The following is a 17,853-nucleotide window of genomic DNA, read 5'->3' on the forward strand; positions in this document are numbered from 1 at the left end:
GGAAGTCTATGGAGGCCACGTAGAGACTGAGAGCACAGGCCTTGGAACCAGTTACACTAGCCAAAATCCCAACTCTGCCATTTATTAGCTGCCTGACATAAGGCAATTTGTTTAATCGCACTGATACAGCAGTGAACAAAAGACATCAAAATCCTGATCCTCATGAAGCTAACGCTCTAGTAGGGAGAGAGAGATAATTTTAACGTAGTATTTTCCTAAGGAGAAAAATAGAGAGGAAGGAGGGCTAGGGAAGAGGATTTAGGGAGGAGTGTTGTAATTTATATATGGTGGCAGGGAAGGGCTCACTGAGAAAGTGACATTTGGGTAAAGACCTCAGGGAGGTGAAGGCATGAGCTGTGGAGCTAGCTATCTAGGGGAAGAATGTTCTTGGCAGAGAAAACAGCAAGTGCAAAGGCCCTGAGGTAAGAATGTGTCTGGTATATTTGAGGAACGCAGCCAGGAGGCTACTGTGCCTGGAACAGAGGGAGGAGAAAAATTATTTAATTTTAACTATACAAATGGGATCATCACAGTACCTATCTTGTAGGTTATATGAGGATTAAAGAACATAATGATTGAGGAGCATTTGCAATAGTGCCTGGCACATAGTTAGCACCTGATTATTGCATTAATTCACAATAACTAACCTACGTAGCACCCAGCAAAACCATTGTGCCAGGCACTCTTATAGGCACAGGGGATATTGCATGAACAATATTGACAAGGACTCTTACATATTAGAAGGAGGGGAAAGTAGACATTGAAAAAAGGGCAATTTGGGATAATTATAAATGTTACTAAGTATATAAAATGAAGTGATGCTCCAGAATGATTGGAGACAGGACTGGGAGAATGGGGACTTTCAGCTGAAGGTCAAGGAAGGCCTCTCTAAGGAGATATATTTAAAACAGACCAGAATGACAAGAAAGGTTTTGCCATGCAAATATCTGGGAGCAGAATATTAGTCTAGGCAAAAGGAACGGCAAGCACAAAGGCACTGGGGTGCAAAGAAGCTTCTGTTCAGGAACAGAAAGAAACACGTCCTGGAACACAGTGAACAAGGAGGAGAGTGTTGGGAAAGCTGAGCTGGGGAATTTGCAGAATGGAAACTTGGGGTATGTTTCCCAGGCTGTTCTACTGTATACCTCAAAAGAAAACACTAGGCCCAAAATTTGACCTATATGTCCCTAAAGATAATATTTTCCCCTTGTAACTGCGTAAAGGCATCAAGTGTGAAGTCTGGATCACATTTCTCTGGAGTTTGACCATTGAATGGTCTCTTTCCTGGGTTTAAACGTAAGAACGTAATGACCCAACATGGTCCCTTGATTTGCTTCAAATTGTCTCTGAATTCTTTTCAAAAGCAGAATCACCATTCTAGTTTTGATGTCTAGATTAAAACGTGGTAGGAAAAAGTCTTCAGATCGCATATCATGGTTTATTCCTAGTTCTTATTCTCAAATACCACCTTGTGTTTTGGGGAAGGGTCACTGGTTAGTTTTAAGGTGAAGTTGATGTGCTTAAATTCCCATCCCCAACCCTTCCGCTACTAACTGCTTTTCCTGGGCCCTCTTGCCAACTGGCTTCCAGGGAGGTTCAGCCAATGGGAGGCACCTGAGGGCAGGAGGAGAAAAGCCAGGATTTCTTGGCCTCTCCCCTCTCTTCCTTGGGAGGTATGGCTGTCCCCAGTTCCCTGTAGATAGCCGCTCCCTCTGTGGTTCCAGCTCCCCCGGGGCAGCCCCACCATGGGAACCAACCGCCCCCTCCCCTCACTCAGGCTTCTAGGTTGATCGTGTCTTTTGCTCTCTGTGTCCCTCCACCCCCAGAGGCTGGTAGAGGCTTTCAGTGCTGCTAATTTCTGGACTGTTACACTTTTTTCTGTTTATCTTCTTGGGTTTTCCATCACCTGTGAAACTTAATCTTCTGTTTAATACCTATAGTGGTTTCTGGTTCCTCGTTGGATCTTGACTGATACAGTTGACAATATGAGGATTAAAATGGGAAAACAGTGATACATTTTCCAGCCCCAATCAGCAGTGACTTACTGTATCTTCTTGTATAACTTAATGTATAGCTTCATCTATAAATTATATATTTATTTTTAGACATGAATAAAGATAATAATAGCTGCCTGTTTTTAAATTTCACAAATACTGAGAAAATAAAATGAAATAAAAGCTTCATTTTGAAGGCAAATGTAATAATTATCTACCCCATCCCCAAAGTCTACAGGTAAGGAACATTTTATCTTAGGTCTGGCCAAAGACTGATGCCATGTCCTTCATAAATAAGATTATGCATTAATTAGATTATACATTTCAATTAAGAAATCTCCCATCATTAATAGAAATTTTTTTTCTGACACAAAAGTTGGAATAAATTCAATATAAATTTTAATAGAATAGATTTTTACAAAATGGCACTCTGTTGTCTGCGCCAGCCACACATTTGCTGAAGTGCAAAGTGCCATTACGAGCTTTTCTTCTGAGATGGGAAAAAAAATTGGAGAATCTTAAACTAGAGGTACACAGACAATTTAATTATTATAAAATATGCCCTTGGAGATAAGGTTAAAAGTTTGGATGAAAAATAGAGGCCAACCCGATAAGCCTGTTTCCCTCAGATCCAGGCTTCCACACACTCGTCTAGAAAAGCACTCCTCACTGTCATGTGTCTTAGGACTCCATTTTCCAAAGAGGATGCTGTGAAACCTATTAATATTGAATGTCTACCAACATTAATAGTAGGAAGGAAGGAAGAAAAGTGAGAGAGGGAGAGAAGGAAGGAGGGAAAGAAGAAAATTTCTATGATCAAATAAATTTAGGAGATATTGGGTTAAACAACCCTGAACCAGTTTCTTTCCTGGAGGACTTCTCAGAGCTTCATGACATCATGGAAATCTAAGAAAGGGCTAAAGCTTGGAGTGATTCCCTCAGTTATACGAGCTTGAAACACTCTTTTCAGGTTCCTCTTTGTAGCATTGGGGTTCCACAGGACACAGATTGAGAAAAGCTGTTTTAGAGAATTAGCAAAACAAATAAATACTTCCTGAATGAGAAGAAAACCAAACTTCAGTAAACCGTAGAGAGCCAAGATGCCTCTGATATCATTCTTAGAGAAGAGCTTTCTCTTGCTAGGATGAGTATATGTCAGATGGGCTACATTAGAGCCTTGGGGTCCCTGGAGTTTTGGAGGCCCAAGGCATGGCCAAAGTCATATGCAGCAACTGCAAACAGGTTAAAGTCTAAAGAAACACAGCGTTGACGATCTAGGTAAATACCACACAAAATCAGTTCTTCTAAAAGATTTTTTAGATGGATTCTTCAAGCCGTATTAATTACATCCCTCCCTTGTTGCCTATTTATGGAAGAAGGACGAAAGCCAAAGCTTGTAAGGATACCTTCCTCAGTGGTCTGGGGCAGTGACCCTGACACAGCATAGTGCCCAAGGGGTGCAGGTTGGAGCCACTGAGATTCCACCATTGACTTTGTTGTGCCCTTTGACTCCTTGGTTGTCGGGCAGTAATTAATAAGAGAAAAATTATGGTCACTTTACTTTTAGTGAAAAAGTAGAATATATGGGCACCACACCACTGTACAATTATATCAAAAAACTTAATTAGTTTGAATAATGTAAAAGAAATAGCAAATACTGCTCTGGTAGTGGATATGGACCCTCAAGCTAGACAGACCAAAGCCTGTTTCTTCATCTGTGAAGTGGAGATAATAAAATCACCCATAGGGGATTAGTGAGAGAATTTAATTGTAAAGCACATAGCACATTATAAGGGTTCAATAACTGTAATAAGGATTAACTTTTGTTGCTGTTTATATTATTGATATCCAAAGCACCTGGCAAATAGTAAATGCTTGATGTACAGTAGCTACAAAGATTCAAATCTGAATTAATGAAAATTGAGTTCATCCAAAGTTTATCCTGGCACTGTGAAAACAATTGCTGAGTTGCAAGCAATAGGGGACATATGAGGGAAATTCAAATTTGAGGCTTTAGGTTGTTTTAAAGCATTTAGCAATATTTGCATAAAAAGGATAAACACGCCAATTATAATAATTCTTGATGATTCAGGCAAGCCTTCTGGCAGAAAGTACTTGGCAAATGTAAATATTAGTATGAAGTTCATATAAACACACCTCCCTCCTAATTCCACATTTGCCCAAGTAAGGGAAGTTTTTACAGCAAGCTTTTCTAATGCATGTTAGGTTTCTACTGTGAGGAATATATTTTCTATGCCAGCTTGGGGTCAGAGTGACATGCTCTTTTGCTAATAAAAAAGTAGAGAGATTGAAGATAGATATTTAATGCCTGCGTTGCCTACCTCTTCATGTAATATTTACTCAAAATGTTAGTGAAGAGTAGGAATATACTATAAAGCAGCAAAACATGAAATAAAGATCATTGTTTTATTTCTGAATATATGACAACATGTTTTATTTGTGAATCACTATAAATTATTTCTACCACCCTGACGTTTAAGTGATCAACAGTTGGTAACCTCTGTTACACTTTCTTCAACCACAGGGTGAGAAAACTGGGTCAAGTCAAACTTTATAGCATTACCACACAATCCCTGTGGTGTTCGCTTAACCCTCCAAGACCGCAGAAAGCATTTTGGTTGATTCTGTTTTATTGCCTTAATTGCTGTTTGGGATACAAGTTGGAAAATTCAATGCTTTGACCACTTATGTACATAAAATGGGCAAAACAATTTTCTTCCAAATGGGTGATTTCTGTAACTTTGACCACTCTTCAAGGTCAATGATTACACAAGTTCAGTAGTTATGATAACACCAATCCTAACTGAAGAATATTCACCTTTACTTTGGAACTATTTGTCCAAAGTTCATCATCATCAAAGTGACCATCGCCTCCCAGGCCCTCACCAGGAGGAAAGGAGTGACCCAGCTGTCCAAAGGACTCATCCAATGGGGGAGGAAATCTCCAGGTTCTAAAAGGGAAACAACTCAGAAAATAACTGTGGGGAAATTCTCAAGACAAGAATAAAATGTACCATTTCAGATAGGGTATTCAAAAATGGAAAGTCTTCAATAAAGACAATCTTTTTACCATTATTACTTCTGTTTCCAAAGAAGATCATGATGTCAGCAGTGACCCAGAAAACTCCAGCATAATTGAGTTGGGTCTCATTGCTCTAAACCTTGAACGCTGCTTGGACAGCATGGTCCACAGTCTCAGGGGAAAGATCTAGAGTGTAATTCACTATTCGGACTAACACACTTACACACAGAGGCATTTCAGTAAGCCCCCCAAATATACCATTTTAAAGATTGTTGTAGTTTTAAATCTATCCTTTTGATGATTCTTTTTATTTCCTTTTAGAATCAGAAATCTAAGGTTCACTATGGTATATTAAAGTTTCGTTAGAGATAGCCTTAATTTTTATGTGTTTACAAGTTTCTTGTTTAGAAAATAATCTAAACTGTACTATAATCACCTAAGATTTAAAAACTACTATAAGATATTCATAATTTTAAACAAAGGTGTAAAATTCCATTTAATAGAAAATATTTGAATGTTTTAATTTCATTGAAATGCAAAGCAGGAGATAATGGAGTACAACTAATAAATTAACATTTAGCATATGCTACATATCGATGAGTGATATGCTAAAAGATTGAATTGGTGGTCCCAGAGTTCTGAGGCACAACATTAAAGAAATATTACTATAGAAAAAAATTGAAGAATCATTAAGTTCATAAATTCTTGGAAAGAATTAGCTACTGTACTCTAACTTGATTTGCTTTTCAAGTAAAACTAAACATTAGCACAGAAAGACGTTAAAATGTTTCCTTTCTCCAACGTTTTGCTAAATGAGATTTATGTACACTATATAAAATATTTAACTATATCAGCAGCCTTTAAATCCAGGAGGTTTGACTTTAGAAGGCATTCACTAGTAAAGAAATATCTTTCTGATGTACTTGAGACTGAATGCAAAAATGTTTCTTATTCATCTTTACATCCCTGGAAATTGGACCCATGCCTGTCACATAGTAGGCACTCAATTAAAATGTACTGAATGAACAAATGAATAAATGAATGGATACAAATAAAGGACAGGCTCAAGATGATTACCTACAGATTTCTTGCTGGAATTATCTTATGTCTTAATCACTTCACTTGAGTTGTAATTCAGAATCTCACTTGAGAAAGAATCAGCTCCACCCAATAATACGGGATCAATATTTGTTATTTCTGAACTTTCTAAATTTGCAGGAAAATGATCTGTTGCACCATGCTACCTTTGTTAAGAGAAAACTGATTTTAACTATTTCTTAAAATTTAATTCTTGTTGAAAATTATTACACAAGGAAAAAAATGAAACCATCAGTTCTCTACCTTATTTTTTAATTTAAAAATTATTTTTTTTAAGATATTTTAAGCCACCTAGAGAAGATTTCCTAACTCAATACTCAAGTAACAGAGATAAAGCCTGGTGTGGAATACACAGAATGTGATTTGGGGATAACATAGACTTACAGACCCCAAAAGGACCTCCAGAGATCATCTGGCCTAATCCCTTTATATTACATTGAAAAACAGGTTCAAAGACATTGAGAAACTTCCTCAAAATAACACAAACAGGTAAAGTTGATGCTAGGATTAGAATCTTATCCTCCCGACTAGGATAGTCTAGGAGACATAACACATAAGTAGGTGATCTACCAAAGCTGATCCTGCCAGCTATAGTAACATTACACATTGTACAGAGGAAAAATTATGAGCCACCTTTTTACCTGTAGGTCAAGTTATCAGTTAGCCCCTTCATTTTCTTAGGGAAAAAGTTACCTATATTCCACTATATCAGGGACCCCACACCTTAGCTACTTCATAAAGCTTCAAGTTTCAGCATGCTGTTGGCCATTTGCCTGTAGACCAAAGAAGGCTTGCATATGCTGAAGTCTATTCCTCAAGAGCCCAGATTTCTCTTCTGTCCATGTGTTGATCTCAAGGGAAGTTGATAAAAGGCTTTCAAATAGTGCTAGAAAGAAAGCACGCAATCATGCCCGTTAAATGGGAAAACTATATGCTAAATTAGAAAGACAACAAGAGGTGGGGCTGTCACCTCTTCAAGAAGCAATTCTGCCTTGGTGAGGGAATCTTGTTCTCTAGAAGCAAATGAGGGACTGAGAGGGGCCAGCAGACAGACAGATTCCAGAACAGAAAGGCCATCAGCACAAACATGGTTGCCTCTGCTGCTCCAGAGTCTGCAGAGATCTTCATTTGGGAGTGGGGGTTCAGAGGGAGATAATTTGAACCTCTGCCTCACTGAGCCGCTTTTATAGGGTCATAATGTTGGCGTATGATTCATGTCTTATCCCTATTTTGTTTGTGCTACTTTCTGTTCGAGGACAGAAAGTATAGCACATTCTTTTGTCCAAAGTAAAAGCTTATGGATAAAAACAAAGGATTCACCCCTTGTTTAGTGACCTTAAATGTAGAATGTAAGTTTTGCCTTTTTTGAGGATTTTCTCTCTAAAATTGGCTGAGCCATATGGAACTTGTAATTTGCCCTCTGACATAGGAAGGAATGAAAGGAACGAGGGAGGAAAGGAGGGAAGGAGAGACAGCGGGTGGGAGGGAGGAAGGTGGAGATATGACAGGACTAGACAGGCTATAGGGCTACAAAGACTTTTCCCAAGTCATGACCCAAGGACCCTCACTACTAGTTTGCCCAGTTTGGAAACCCATCTAATCACCTTGCTGCCAGGACCATTTTAACCACAAGTCCAGCCCTAAACGGGATAATATAATCCAGATGTAGGAAATGAGCCATTTGTTCGGTAAAGCATCGCTGAGGATATGTGTCAATTTTTTCCACAACCAAAATTCTTACGAAAATTTCCAAAACATTGACAAACACAAATGATTAAGTAGATCTGACCCCTTCTTGTATAAATATGTAAGCTGATGAAACTGATCAAGCAAGAGGTTAAACACTGAATTTGATCTAGTCTTCCTTCAATGATATAAACACTTTACACATTTTGGAAAGTCCAACACCTGTCAGTTTCTGTCTGACTTCAGAGTGCTTTCGGTTTGAAAAGGCAAGTACATTGCATAACTGGTAAAAATTGAGACATACGTTCTAATATTCCATTTGCTCCCAGGGTATTTTTGCATTTTGCGTATCCAGGTTTGGTGAATGATTTAGAACCAGTTTTCTCTGCCATACTATTTATCTTATTATAGAATCTAGTCAGTTGATGGAGATGGAGACAGGTCACAATCCCCAAATTTAAGATGACCCATTCCCCTAAACTTTGGCATTAAATCGAGAAGTGGTTCCCAGAAACCAGTGGTGGTCAAAGATGGCTTGCTGATGAGATCTAGGTAAACTCATTCATTCTCAATCTATTTTCTGCTGTCCCAGTGATGGATGACATTCATATGCAATGCACACTTCCTTGAACTGCACAGGACACCACGTGTGATTCCACTTCTTTCCCTCCAATTCAAAAGAAATACTAGAAAGTACTGAGAGTGACATTACTATAACAGATAACCTAGAAAAATGATATAACAAATTTAAAAATGTAGATCATTTGAAAAATTCACCATTTTACTATTATTCCTCATGACTGACCTCACGCAATTAATAGAGATAAATTATTGAATTATGAGAGCAAAGTGGAGGATTTCCACAAAATGTAAGATATGAAGATGAGACTAGTGAAATTAATACAAGAAATTCTGGAGAGGAAATCTTTATTTATAAATGATGAAACTAAAGACCATGAAAATAATTTTTTATTTTAACAACTTATTGTGATAATTTATTTTAGAAAGATAATGCATATATTTGACGTGTTCAATTTTATGTTCTATAATGTTTATAAATTTTTTAATTTAAAATGCATTAACTACTTAACTTCAATAATTTTTTAAATGTTATAAATTCTGAACATGTCTTAAAAAGTAAAACACAAGTATTAAACACAGAATTTTATGAAATAAGTACTGAAACACCAGTATTATTATTTGGTTCACTTCAGAAATTTATTGAAATCTCTCAAATGCTAATTAACCCTCCCATTCTCTTGGTTTTTGTAGGGTTTTGCAGTTTTTATTTCTTTTACATAATTTTAACAGAGTAAAGATTGACATGTAGGGAAATTTATCTGCAGCAATATCTAGCGTTTGCCTGGAGTATCTGGTCTGTGAGGGAGAAAAGAGTAATAGAACAGGTCTGAGGGATCGTCCTTTAAGATCACCGAAGGCCCTTTGCTCTGTCTCCAAATAGACTAAGAAAACTCTGCTCTTGATTATATTACTCACATAGGTATCTCTTAGCAGAAAAGAATACATAGATTACTGGATATGATCCTCTAATAATCATATTTTTACCTAGCAGTCGTGTTCCTTGGTCCAAATTAACATTGGAGCATTGATTCGTCAGTTTTTTGTGAACAGCTCTGGTCTGTATTGAATTGCCATGATTTAGACATGATGTTTAGGGTAAAGGATGGTAGAACGGTAGAGACATAAGGTGACAAAGGGTGGTTACCTAGTGAGCTGTGTAACTACTCTTCTGTCGCAGACCAGCCCAACCCAGCTTGCCTATTATAAAGTGTATCTATCTGCTCTTTGCTCTGTAATAGAAATGCAATTGCCTTTTTAGCACAAACAAGTTTGAATCTCAGGAAAACAAATATAACATAAGCAACTCCCTGATCAGGATATAACTAATCAGGAGGATGTTTAGAGGTTTCTTTTTAATTAGTCTAAAGAGAGGTCTCTGTGAACCTAACCGCCTTATAATTCATAGTTGTTTTTCTGTGGGCTGCATACAATTTGTAATTATTTTTCAACTCTTGAATTTATGAAGTCAATGCTCAAAAATTATTTGGTTGATGGATGGATTAAAGAGAAAAATTTCCTAGGCTCAAATTCAGTTTAAATTGTAAGTAGATTAGAATGTTAGTGACTTATGATTATACTATTCACATTAATTCTTACAGTTAAAGAAACTATTTACAATCTCTTGTAAGTTGATAAAATTTCAAGGTACAAAGAGTCAGTAAATAATGTGAGTCATTTTATCTGGTTTCAACTCTAGACAATACTTGTGGCTTACAATGAATGAAAATATAAATGATATGAAGAGTGTGTGAACCATGCCCTCGGGGCAGGGAGGAGTGAGCTGCCTACCTTTAGTAAAAACTTTGAAATTGATTTTGTATGTATGAATCATGACTGGATTTTCCACAACCACAAAAAAAAGAGAGAGAAAGAGAATGATAGATAACAAATAAATGAATTTTTGTTTCCTTAAAAGCCATTTTCCTTAAAAGCCATTTAAGGAAGAAAAATATTAGTTCAGAAATGCAAAACATTTTCAAAACAAAGTAGAAAATCGTAAAAACTCACATTGCGTGCTATAAGCAATGGTCGCACTTGCAACGTAGAGTCCCCTCAGGATAACACCTGAAAATGTTAACCATTGGTGTACAATGGAAACAGGCACTAAGTTTAATCTTGATGTTATGGCTTAAAAGTTGTGTGACTTCGGCAAAATTATTTAAGCTTTCTGAGTTTCATTTTCCTCACCTGTAAACTGGGAAAGAAAAAAAGCCTTCTTTCATCTCAATATGAGGACTAGAGATAATGTAAGTAAAGCAACAGCACCTTACCTGACCTATAGCGGGTTCTCTATACTGATTATCATTAATGTCCGTTACTGCCGCTGTTATTTATTACTAAAGAGTAGTCAATATTTGTTGAGCATCAATTATGCATGAAGTACAGTGCTTAAAGTTTTAGAAGACAAGTAAGAAATAGAAGATGTAACCTTTTTAGACACAAGACAGTGGAAAACACAAATTGACAGAATCGTTTTTACAAAGCAGCATTTCTCTTACTGCATTCTAACACAGGACAACAGAAATGATCAAGAGCTAGGGCAGATCAGGTGGAAGCCTGGCAACTGGAAAACACTTCTAGGAGTTTTTTCATTTTTCATGTGCATTTTCATTAGGTTCTGCAGGGATTTGGTGAAAGGTTTGGACTGGTGGAAAAAAGGACAAAGAAAATTTTAGGTAAAGGAAATGGAATATGTGGCAGACGTACAGAGATAAGCTGTTCTCCAGTTGATAAACCATGTTCCTTCTTGTTTTAATGCATTCACAGGAGTCTTCTCCTTGACCTTTCCTCTCACCAGTCTTTGCCTTTCAGTAGATAGTGCATTGGGGTTTTGCAATCAATGCCAACTTGCTGCAGGAATGCTTGCATACAGAAGCCTACAGTGTTGGCAGGTTATCTGCTAGCCGAAGAGAAAGGAAGAAAAGGGAGAGAACCAAGTCAGAACTTGGTCATCTGTAAGGGCCAGCATCACCCAGAGATTGAACAAATTGTCACTATCTGGGAATACGTGAAGGGATTCATGGAGCCCGTTACCTTTAAAATGTTTACAATCATTTAGGGCCTCATGGAGAACTAAACCTCTTTCCCAATTCAACAGCAATTCTGGCTGTCCAGTAGCAGCTCTGGTGATATTCCCACCAAACCAGTCACTAACCTAGAGACACTGCCAGACTCATGCCTCTTGTCTCCTCTCTACGTTTCTTTGCTCCTGCTTAGCTCTCTACTGCCTATACTTACTCCTGACTCTGCCAGTTCTTCTTTCATGGTTTCTGTTTGTTTATTTATGACTTCAAAGTATCTGCTCATTATCTTCTTGGCTGTAAGTTTTTCAGTCTCTCTTTCTCTTTCTCTCTCTGTCTCCGTATGGGTGTGTGATATACTCTAAGAGACAGAATCTGATTGATTCATTCAGATATTCTCCAATATAGAATTACTCTTCCTGCATAAAGTTTTCTGGCAGCCTATAAATGGCTACCTTTGGTTCAAGAGTCCTGGTTAAAGTAGGTGGCCAGGATGATGTTATGGTGGTCAACATAAAATATGGTAACCAATGTATAAGGAGTCATCCCTTGAACACAGGGCTGTGGGCATGGTATGTACTGAGGAAATGATTAACTCCCGTAAAATTCTGTGGCTGTTTCACAGTCTTCATTAGGGTGAGGTAATCTTCCTGTTAGGATATAAAAGATAGTGCAGGATGGGCAAAGAGGGAGAGGCAGTAGTCGAAGTTAACAATTCCCAAAAGAATATCCCTTAAACCAATCATTTAAAAAATTTTTTATTGAGGTAACATTGGTTTATAATATTATATAAATTTCAAGTGTACATCATTATATTTCAGCTTCCGTGCAGACTACATCATGTTCACCACTAAATCACTTCTATACTAAGGAATTTTCTTGGTAGCTAATTTGTCCCTATACAACTGTGCTGCTTGGTACACACTGATATGGAAGTTAAATGAGAAGAATGATAATAATAGCTGATATTTACTTAGTAACTAGGCTAAATAATCTCATTTTATTTATGTAACAATATATAACTACATTTTATTATTATCATTCCCTTCTTACAAATAAGAAAACTGAAATTCAGAGAAGTTAAGCCAACTTCTTAAAGCCAATAAATGGTAGGCACAGGATTTAAACCTAGCTCTTTCTGGCACCAAAGCCCATGGACTTAACCACTATCTTATAGTGATTCTCAGCTGAAAAAAAGAATTTAGGGAGAAAAAAGAAACAAGAAGCATATCTCACAGAAAAAAACCTAAGACTAGAGGTGAAAGGGGGAAAACTATCAAGAAGAAAACACTCAATACTGAAAGATTCACAAGCTCTCTGTGTAACACTTGGTCAGTGCCATCGATCCAGTAGGTGACAAAAAACAGCCAAATCATTTTCTGCTTGTTGTTAACAATATATGCTGATGACTCAGTAACTTGTTTTCTTTCAGAGTCCCAGGCCAGAAAACCACACTGGCCCCAAGGACCAAGCTGGGAGAAAGAGAGTTGTCCCAGACTCCTGATTTCCCAAGTAAGGTGTTAACTCGAGTACTTTCCCCCTGCAGATATACACTAGAGCATTTCACAGTAATCCCCGAGTAGGCGCCTTAAAAACAAAGTGTACACTCAAATGTGCTGCATAATTCTGAACTTGATCGTGTCTTTACTACTACAGATTTTGTCTTGTGTAAAGCCAAATTTATCCAGATCAAAAATAATATCCCAAAGTGGATATTAACTTATATTTGACATCTGGTATTTCCACATAACACTCTTAATCAGCCTTTGGGTAAATCTATTCTAAATAATTACTAGGGCAGAGTTTCTTCAAACTTTGAACAGAAAAGAAATTCTATGTCAAAATAAAGAGGGCTTGTCACACAGATCCCATTCTCCATAAAATCACCAACAAAAAAATCAACCGGGAGAAAAACAAGAGATTAAAAACAAGCAAAAATAATTAAAGGTTCATCAAGATCCCATCCTAAGATCTAGAATATTGTTATTGACTCAAACTTTTCACTGTTTCTGTTTTGAAGAAAGTGTCACATTGGGGAAACAGTTTCACATAATATTTTTCTTTAGGTTACTGGAAGCTACTGAGCTGCCACCAACTGAAATTGGCACTGCTCTGCTGTGGGATGAAAAGCCCTCCATTTGTGGCTCTTACATACACCACAGCATATAATTTTTACCATACAGGCATTGAGCAATGCGTTGGGTCTGTGTTTGGTAAGAAAGCTGATGAAATTCCTGTATTTTCTTGAATTGACTTGGAGGGTTTCCCTGAACTCCTAACCCCAGGGAACTCGTGAAGTTAATGGAAATTGGCGTGTACACCACCCTGGAGCTCTCCTTGCGGACAGTTCACCCCTGGTCCCAACCCCGGTGAAGCTGCACTTCTTGGACTTTTCTTTTTTTAAGCCAAAGGGTAAGAATTCGATATAAACACCAAACTGATCTCCTGACCTCATTCTAGTCCTGCTGATTGCCATAAATAAAACACTCCTGACCTGAATCTTCACCATTTTGACCTAGTTCCTATGAGTGGTCACCTGTTTCCTCACGGAACAAAGCCACAGGGATGCTGTCCAACGACTGGGCAGGAAAGTCACCTAGGGCTGAAAAGTCAAACAGGAGACAAAACCTGGGTGTGGCAAGTCATTTCCAGGATACTGAACGTGGGGGCGGCAAATTGATAGACCATTGCTCATTGCAAGCCTGAAAAGCTGAAAAACAACTGTAATCGTGCTTGTCTCAGGGCTGGCCCGTTCTATTGTGATAGCAAATAAGGACTAATGAGCAAAATATGATGACTCACGTCCTGGCATCAACATTAGACAACACCTCAGGGTTAATTAAGTAACTAAAAAATAAACATCAAAGTGTATTTTTCATTTGTCTTGGGAAGTTGGGCATATTCTTTTTTCATCTCACCAGTTACTTTCTTTGAAGAGTTAATCTTAACACAGCATCTATATGCCAAAATGGACCTAGTGCCTAGTTCAGTTCTCTTGCTGTGCTCTTCCTTAAACATGCACTAGGAGTAGACACATGTCTATTGCTCTGCCTTTTCATTTTCTCTTCTCTCACTGTACTGTCTGTATGTCATATTAGGTCAGGTATCTTCCATCATGTCTTTAAGTATAGATGTGTGCTTTCTTTAGCCCAAAGAGGTAGTGTTTTTTACTTTTTTGCCACTGTCCGTAATTCTTTACATAGTCATGCCTTGGAATCCGCAGGGGATCGGTTTCAGGACACCAGCGGATACCAAAATCCGAAGAAGCTCAAGTCCTTATATAAAATGGCATAGTATTTGCGTATAACCTACGCGCCAACTTCTGTACACTTTAAATTACCTCTAGATTACTTATAATATCTCATACAATGTAAATTCTATGTAAATAGTTGTTATACTATATTGTTTAGGGAATAATGACAAGAAAAAAAGTCTGTAAGCGTTCAGTACAGACGTAACCATCATAGGCCTTTCCATCCATGGTTGGTTGAATTCATGGATAGGGAACCTGTGGGTGTGGAGGGCTGACTGTATACATATTAGGTCAAGCCATACAAAATTGTCATTTTTATAGATCAAAAATGGTCAACGCTTGGAGCCAGCCAGGTGGCATAGTGGTTAAGTTTGCGCACTCTGCTTTGGTGGCCCAGGGTTCATGGGTTCAGAGCCCAGATGCAGACCTACATACCACTCATCAAGCCATGCTGGGGCATGCATCCCATATACAAAATAGAGGAAGATTGGCACAGATGTTAGCGCGGGGACAATCTTCCTCAAGCAAATAAAAAAAGAGGAAGGTTGGCAACAGATGTTAGCTCAGGGCCAATCTTCCTCACCAATAATAATAATAATAATAATAATAATAATAATGGTCAATACTGGCAATTTCAAATAGTTCAACCTAATATCTGTGTGTGAATATGTACATGTATTATGTAATGTGTGTGAGCGTGAGTGTGTGTGTGTGTCTCAGGCAGAAGCACTTCATATATTCTACTTCAATTAATTTTTACAATATTCTATAAGGCAGATCAATTTCTTTAAGGTACACATGTGAAGATGAGAGCTAAAAAAATGTAATAACTTGTCTATCTAAGGTCTTCCAGGATTCAGATTTAGATTTCTTTCCCCATGCCACATACTCTCTCCAGGCTTCCCATTATCAAGACTTTGATTGGCTGAGTCACCTTGACTTCAAAGCCATCTTGGGAAGAGACCCAACTGAGCGCTCCCAAGCTCACCAGCATCTCTTCTCTCATTCTGTCCCAGGATGTGGCACTGCACAAAGGAATCAGTCAGCATGTTCCGTGTCTGCTTATCCCGTTAGCAAACATTGGTGAAATTAATTTAGAGTGTTTCAGTGATTGTGATTCTTATTTCTACAAGAAATCTTAAACAGATTCTTCAAGTCATTTTTTGGGGCCCAAGTGTGGGCAAAATCTTGCATTTATTTTAGAGAAATGCTAGTTTTCCCAGAAATTTGAAGAAAAAAATGTGCTTATAATATACTTGAGCAAAGGTGTTCAAACACTGTGAAATCTAGTTCTCTCCTCTTCTAAATTATAGAGCGTGAGAAGTGGTTTGCTGGCTTTCCGGTTCCTACTCTGGGCATTTTGGGAAGTAAGACCACAGCAGTCTAGATTTACATTGTTGGGATTATTTTTTTTCAGTAAATGCTTATGCAAATACATCCTTTCCTGTTGGTCTTTGACTGGTTTGTTTTCAACTCACATTTTTAGCTGAACTGAAGTTATTAAAAAGAAAAAAAAAAACGCCTTTGCACTAGGTCATGAGAACATTGTATTAAACATTATTCACAGCTCACATTTTTAGTGTCCAGTGGCAGTAAGGAGTGAGCAATCACAGCATCTTCAGGGTTCTCCGAGAGGGGAATAGGACATGAAGAAATCAACATAACAGAAAAGTGAACCAGAGTGAGGTCACCAGGAAAATGTCTCTGTTCCAATGATCTAGTTTGTTAACTGAAAAGGAAGGAGTAGGGAGAGCCATCCCCAGTGCAATGGCCCACATCAGATGGGAGGGTCCCTCAGGATTATAGTTTTCTCAAACTAAGTTCTCTGCATGCTTGGCAGTTCATGCATGTGTTCTCAGGGGTCTGCAAGGTTCCCGTGAGAATTTTTTATTTTATGTTTTCATTTTAATGGTCTTCTAAAAGTCATCAGCATAAGCATCCTCTGGATTAGTTGGAGGACCACCTTGTAACCAAGAACTATGGCATGATTTCCAGGCCCATGTTTGCAGTTGTGTTTATAAATTATTGAAAATTACTGATAAAAAACAGAGGAGAACTGACCAGACCAAGTAAAAACTAAATGATGTCATGAGCATTGCATGAAGGGAGGTTCTGGGGTAGAGAAAGAGTGAGAGAATTGCATTCCACCTACACGTTAAAGAGGGCAGTCAGGAACATATTCATATTGAGGGCCAAGACGTAGTTGCAGCAAAATGATACCAATTTTCACATTAATTTAATGTAGCTCATTTAAAATTTGTTGGGTGATAATTTTAAATGTATGTATTTTATAAATTTGTTTTGCTTTGATAGTTGTACAAGAACTGTAGATTTATGGAGTATCTAACTAGTATCAGTTTGTACACATGTAAAGGTATTAGTTTGCTAGAACTACCAGAACAAAATACTACAAACTGAGTGGCTTAAACAACAGAAATTGAACATCTCACAGTTCTGGAGGTCAGAAGTCCAAAATCAAGATGCCATCAGGGCCATGTTTCCCCTGAAGGCACTTGCGAAGGATCTATTCCAGGTCTCTCTCCTAGCTTCTGGTATTTCTTTGGCTTGTGACTGCATAACTCCAGCCTTCACATGGTGTTCTCCCTGCATGCATGTCTGTGTCCAAATTTCCCCTTTCTATAAGGACACCAGTCGCATTGGATTAGGGACCCATCCTACTCCAGTATGAGCTCATCTTAGCTAATTATATCTGCAACTATCCTATATCCAAATAAGGTCACATTCAGAAGTACTAGGGGTTAGAACTTCAACATATGAATTTTGGGGGGACACAATTCAATTCATAACAGGAAATAACATAGTAAAAATAACTTGTCACTGTTAAAGAGCCAAGATAATTTTTTCTTCTAAAAGTAGTCTACATACTGCTCAATTTTGAAAAACCATGCTCAAAATTATATCATTCTGGTAAGAACAAAAAATTAGAACTTCTCCTTTGCCCATAGGAAACCTTATAAAAATATTTAACTATTAAAAATAAATTTCTGATGGATGAAACCATAGAAAAGCTAGAAAAAAATAGAATCGAATATTTAGTCAGACCTCTTGAAAAGGATGAATCTCTCAGCCTAGAGATAAAAGAAGAAATTGCAATGGAAAAAACAAATAGGCTTGATGGTATAAAAATGTAAAAGAAAAAAAAAATTGTAGACTTTT

This window comes from Ceratotherium simum, chromosome 7, assembly GCF_057802395.1.
Source record: "Ceratotherium simum simum isolate JZ-2026a chromosome 7, ASM5780239v1, whole genome shotgun sequence".
Taxonomy (NCBI): domain Eukaryota; kingdom Metazoa; phylum Chordata; class Mammalia; order Perissodactyla; family Rhinocerotidae; genus Ceratotherium; species Ceratotherium simum.